Here is a 6,113-nt window from a genome sequence, read left to right on the forward strand (position 1 = left end):
AGTTCACATGGCATTATCCATCAAACTAGTTGTGTCTATACCCCACAACAAAACTCTATTGTAGAGAGAAAACACCAGCACCTACTCTCCATTGCTAGGGCTTTACAAATCCAATCCCAAGTTCCCTTGTCTTTTTGGGGTGATTGTGTTTTGACTGCTGCATACCTCATCAATAGGCTTCCTTCTCCCTTGCTACATGATAAAACACCTTTTGAGCTCTTATTCCATAAGCCCCCTGAGTACAATCATCTCAAAGTCTTTGGCTGCCTGTGTTTTGCCTCTACCATTGTTCATACCAGAAACAAATTTTCACCAAGGGCAAGAAAATGTGTTTTCCTTGGCTACCCTTGTAATGTCAAAGGTTATAAGCTTTATGACCTTGATTCTCATGTTGTTTTTGTATCCAGGGATGTTATCTTTCATGAATCTGTATTCCCTTTTGTGTCTTCTTCCAATAGTTCCATTCCTCTCAATTCTTTGCCCTTGCCATGTGCCTCACCTGTTCCTCCCTTACATGATGAGGCTTTTCTGTTTCAACCTGCCACTTCTACCTTTTCTCCTCATTCTATCACTCAAGTTCATCATAACATTGATAATGACTTACTTGATGATGTCCCAGAAGCTCCCCTTGATCCTATTGCAGATCCTATTCCCCTTAGAAAGTCTACTAGATCCATTAAAATACCTTCATACTTACAGGAGTTTCACTGCAATAATGTCACTTCTGTCCAGCCCTTGTCTTCTTCCCAGTCAGGTACATCTCACCCTCTTTCTTCTCATGTGTCATATCAGCATCTTTCTTCTTCCTATAAGACCTTCTGTTGTGCCATTTCTTCACTTGTTGAACCCCAGTTTTACTATCAAGCTGTCTCTGATCCCCAATGGCAAGCTGCCATGGCAGCTGAGATAGCAGCACTTGAGGCTAACCATACTTGGACCTTGACACCCTTACCTCCTGGTAAGAGGTCCATTGGCTGCAAATGGGTGTACAAAATCAAGTATAAGGCTGATGGAACCATTGAGAGATACAAAGCTAGGTTGGTAGCTAAGGGCTTCACCCAAAAAGAAGGCATTGATTACTTTGAAACCTTCTCTCCAGTTGCTAAAATGGTGTCTGTCAAGGTTCTTCTTGCTGTTGCTGCCATTAAGGGTTGGTCTCTTAGTCAATTGGATGTCAATAATGCTTTTCTTCATGGAGATTTGGATGAAGAGGTGTATATGGCTCTTCCACAGGGGTTTCACAGCCAGGGGGAGGTTGTTTGTAAGCTCAACAAATCCATTTATGGTCTCAAGCAAGCTTCTAGGCAATGGTTTGCCAAGTTTTCAAACACTCTAATTCAGCTTGGTTTCATTCAATCCAAGGCTGACTACTCTTTATTTACTAGAAGACATGACAACATTTTCATGATTCTCTTAGTCTATGTAGATGATGTTTTGATAGCTTGCAATGACAAGGCTGAAGTGGACAAGTTTAAAATCATGCTGGATGACAAGTTCAAGCTTAAGGATTTGGGTAATTTGAAGTATTTCCTTGGTTTGGAAGTTGCAAGATCAGACAAAGGAATTGCCCTTTGTCAACGAAAATACACCCTTGAGCTGCTCAATGATGCTGGTCTACTGGGCTGTAAGTGTGCTAAGACCCCTATGGAGCACAACTTGAAACTTAGCAAGTTTGAAGGAGAAGAGCTTAAAGATCCCAGTCATTACAGAAGGCTTGTAGGGAGGCTCTTGTACTTAACAATCACAAGACATGACATCACTTTTGCTGTCCATAAACTCAGTCAGTTTATGTCCAAGCCAAGGAGACCACATTTGGATGCAGCACATAGAGTGTTGCAGTATTTGAAAGGTGAACCGGGCAAAGGACTTATGTTTTCTTCCAACACAGACTTGCATTTGAAAGGATTTGCAGATGCAGATTGGGCTGCATGTCCTGACACTAGGAGATCCGTGACTGGCTATAGCATCTTCATTGGTGATTCTTTAGTATCTTGGAAATCCAAGAAGCAGTCAATAGTGTCAAGATCATCAGCTGAGGCTGAATACAGGTCCATGGCCGTAGCAACATGTGAAATAGTGTGGATTCTGTATTTTCTCAAAGATATTGGTGTGAATCATGACAAGGAGGCCTTATTGTTTTGTGACAGCCAAGCTGCATTACACATTGGTTCCAATCCAGTCTTCCATAAGAGGACAAAGCATATAGAAATAGATTGCCATGTGGTAAGGAATAAGGTGTTGGAAAAGGTGATTAAGTTGAATCATGTTAGATCAAATTGTCAGTTGGCTGATCTGCTCACTAAAGCTCTGGATTATAATCAATTTTCCATCCTTAGTTGTAAAATGGGAATGATTAATATACATGCACCTGCTGCTCTTGAGGGGGAGTATCAGAATCTAAGTAAGGATGAAGTTACCAAGACTAGTGGCAAGAGCAGAGAAGCATCCAGCAACACAAAAGATCAAAGACTCACTCACAGAGCTGGTGATTCTGTAACAGAGCATAAACGACAAGGATGCATAAGTGAGGGTTGATGTATACACGACTTGTAGTTTAGCCTATTCAAGTATTCACTTAAGTGTTAGCATGTAGGAAGTTAGTTAAGGACTGTAGCTTGCACGTGTAATAGTTTGTTAGATTCTGTTAGTTAGTTGGTTTGTGTTCACACTTGCATAAACCAGTATATATATATGTATTGATTGTATTCCAGAATTAATAAGATGAAATATACAGTTTTCAATTTCTGAATTCGTGATAAAAAGCCCTTCTATTTACTAAAACTCATTCATTGTTGTTAATGGTGCTTCAAATTTTTTTTGGGCTGGAAGAGGAAAATGGAGACCCTGGAGTAAGGAGAGGATGTGATTTTAACCCAACGGATCATAGTTTTTTGTTTAAAAACAGTAAGATCTCTTGAACTCTTCAAGGAACTGTGAGTTTTTGTTTCTTCTTGTAATCAATCATATATCTGGGAGCTGAAGGGTTGATATCCTCTTCCAAAAGGGTCATCCTGGTCTGCATTTTCTTCTCCAAGTCTGCAAAAACTATTTTTACAAAATTCAGTGAATCAAAAGCTTAGCACCTGCGAAAACATTATGTAAGCTAAATACGGGGAAACAAAAGTTGGAAAGATAGCTCTCAGCCATCTGTTTTTCTGACTCTGTTTTCTCTTGTGTGGGCTATTGGCTATAGTTTGTAACATGAACAAATGCGCCGCAATTAATCCAATCTAGCAAAAACGCCATTCGAAAGAACACCATATTTGCTTGTTTTTGTGAGGCCACTTTTTGTTCTCTTGCCATGTGTTGAGTTCTGATTAGGCTATTCTTGGACTCAGGTTTGTTTTAGGGGGTCACGTCAGTGAGGGAAGGAATGACGGCTATTAATGTATCATTTATCTTACCAAGTCAAAGTAACAAAACGAGAGAGTGTGAGACAATTAAGTGTCAGTCAGACAAGTTAGAATATCTTTGTTGAAAACATCAGACTGGGCACTTGAGCTACAAGGATTTCGCAGACCGAAGTTTGTTTAACAGAGAAAATGGAATTACAATTATATTTATGCTGCTAATTTAAAGGAAGATTTAGAAGTTGTTTGGATACAATATAACTCAATTTTCATCACCCACCATCCAAATGTCGTGCGACCCACACAAAAAAGTGTGTTTGGCTTGATTTTTTAGTGTTGTTTCCATCACTTAAAACTCAAAAATGTTAAGTGAGAGCGATGGAAACCAGGAACAAAAAATTGTGCTTTCAAGTGTTAAAAACTGAGTTTCAGTGGCAGAATAGTAAATATTGTGACTTCATGGGACCCACTTGCAGTGAATTGTCAAATCAGTTTCAGTTCTTTGATATTGTCGTTGGGATGGCTTCATTTCAGTTCATTTCTTCCCCCAAATTTTTCTCTAACACTTTACCCTCTTTTCATTTCCCTCTCTCTGCCTCCTCTCACATTTCGTCTACACTTCATTCCCAACAGCATTTGAGATGATGAACCGACGCTGCTAAACTTGCCTAAGATGAACACTTCATGATCGAAGACAAACAACCAAGGTGTGGCAGAATCTTCACCGGCGCCAAACTGGGCTCTATCACCGTCAGTTTTTCGTACCGAGCTCTATTTTTGTGATCTTCTCTCAGGTTCAAACATATATCGCTTTCTCCCTCTCCATTTTCCATGTCCATTGTTAGATTTGAGTAGTTTTTTAATTTCTGTTTTATTATTTTTTGCTAGAATTATACTTTGGATGTTAAAATGGGTTTTCCCTATGGACTGATGTTGATGAGAATCCAAGTTTTTACTAGTAATTACTTGCTCCATGTGAAAATCGAAGGAAAATAAACTCAAATCAGTCCAACTTATATATCTGTCCTTACATATCCTTTGTTTGACTCTATAGAATTGAAAAATTTTCAGCGGTTGTTTTCCTCTTTCAATTGACTAAAGTGGACCCTTTTAACTTCTAATGTAGAGGCTTAAGCTTTATTATCCCTATCTGTTCTCATGCATTTAGCTGCTCTACTTTTGCCATTGCATCAGCTACTCTGCATCAGCTGCTCTGCTTATACACATGCCTTGGGTGTTCGAATAAGGATATGTAAAATTATGGGTTTGGATATATGTTAGTTTGCATGCTCCATAAAATTTTATAAAAAAATTTGTGTGCTTATGCTGTAGTTTGTGTGCTTCTGTCATACTGAGACATGTTAGAAAAACTGCGAAAACTCAAAAGTGCTTGCTTTACTTTACTGACAGCATAGATTCCATGTAATTACTCTATGTCAGTGTGGTTCTTATATATGTTTGTCCAAAGATGAACGACTTCATATAACTCCTTTTATAAGCATATGATACTGTTTGGCATATAATTCCTTTTATAAGCATATACGTTGTACAAACTGTTAGTTACCACCAAGTATAATCCAATAATGTATACTATTAATTTTCATTTTCTTAGAATATTATACTATTTGGCAGATTGTTAAAGCTTCTTGATCACATGAGTAGCCCCCTACCCCTACCAACTAAGATTTCCAACACTTTGATTTCAAGAATTTGCCATGATATAATTATTTCTATATAATCACACCCCCCCTTAGCATGCAATCTCAGCTAAGGATGCGATGGTTCCTCACCCTTTTATTCCATAGTATACTAGTAAAGGATCCTTGTTGCCCTTTCATAAAACTATTAATCTATATATTAACATATGCAATTGTGTTTGGATATTTGTATTAGATGGCACATGAAACTCAAGATGCTGACGATAAAATGTGGCCTCCCCACATTGAACACATTTTTATTAACATTATGGTGGATGAACAAGTGAAGGGGAATATGGAACATGGTATCTTTAAGGCTACAACTTGGCAATCAATTACGAAAACCCTAAATGAGCAAACTGGGAAGAAATGAAAATTTTATGTTGGAAATTAATGAAACCATAAAAGTTTGGTTGGGGGATGGTAAATGAACCAAGTTGTTAATGAACTGCTCAAGCTCAGCTCAAGCAAAACTTGTTTATGTTCATTTGTTTAGAAAACAAGTCAAGTTCAAAATTTAGGCTCGATTATTAAACGAGTCAAGCTCAAACATAATAATATGTTTGTAAACATTAGAACTTGATTTAAATATAATATCGTATTTTTATATGTATACTTGTCTAAAAATATATTTAGACTTGAAATTGGATTGTATAAGTTTGTTAATAGGTTCATATGATATTAAATTATTATTTGTAACTTATTGATGATATAAACAATCTATTTATAGTAAAAATTTATAGAATTGTGAAGAGATAAAACATTTTAGTCATGGTTTCACAATAGGGAAAAAAAAAAAAAATTTAATCAAATAGCTTATGAACAAGCTAAAGCTTCATCGAAAAGGAAATGAGTCAAGCTTGAACATAAAAATTTTGTTTGGTGATAAGCTTGAGCTTGGCTCGTGTTAAAAAAAAAAAAAAATTAAATAAACAAACTTAAACTTTTAATACTTAGCTCAACTCGGTTCGTTTATAGCCCTAAGTGGGCCTTTTATCCAAACCTTAAAGGTCCATTTGGTTGGAGGAATGGAAAAGTGGGAGTATAGAAAATAGAGAGAGGATAG

The 6,113-nt window shown here is 37.2% G+C and overlaps 1 long non-coding RNA gene across 1 annotated transcript; it reads left to right on the top strand.

The window, feature by feature from the left end:
- The first annotated feature begins 3,905 nt into the window (after positions 1 to 3,905).
- LOC115976371 lies at positions 3,906 to 5,660 on the top strand. Its single transcript, XR_004088305.1, has 2 exons — positions 3,906 to 4,144; positions 5,244 to 5,660. It is a non-coding gene; the product is annotated as an uncharacterized LOC115976371 (long non-coding RNA).
- Positions 5,661 to 6,113: the final 453 nt, after the last annotated feature.

This window comes from Quercus lobata, chromosome 2 (assembly GCF_001633185.2).
Source record: "Quercus lobata isolate SW786 chromosome 2, ValleyOak3.0 Primary Assembly, whole genome shotgun sequence".
Lineage (NCBI taxonomy): Eukaryota > Viridiplantae > Streptophyta > Magnoliopsida > Fagales > Fagaceae > Quercus > Quercus lobata.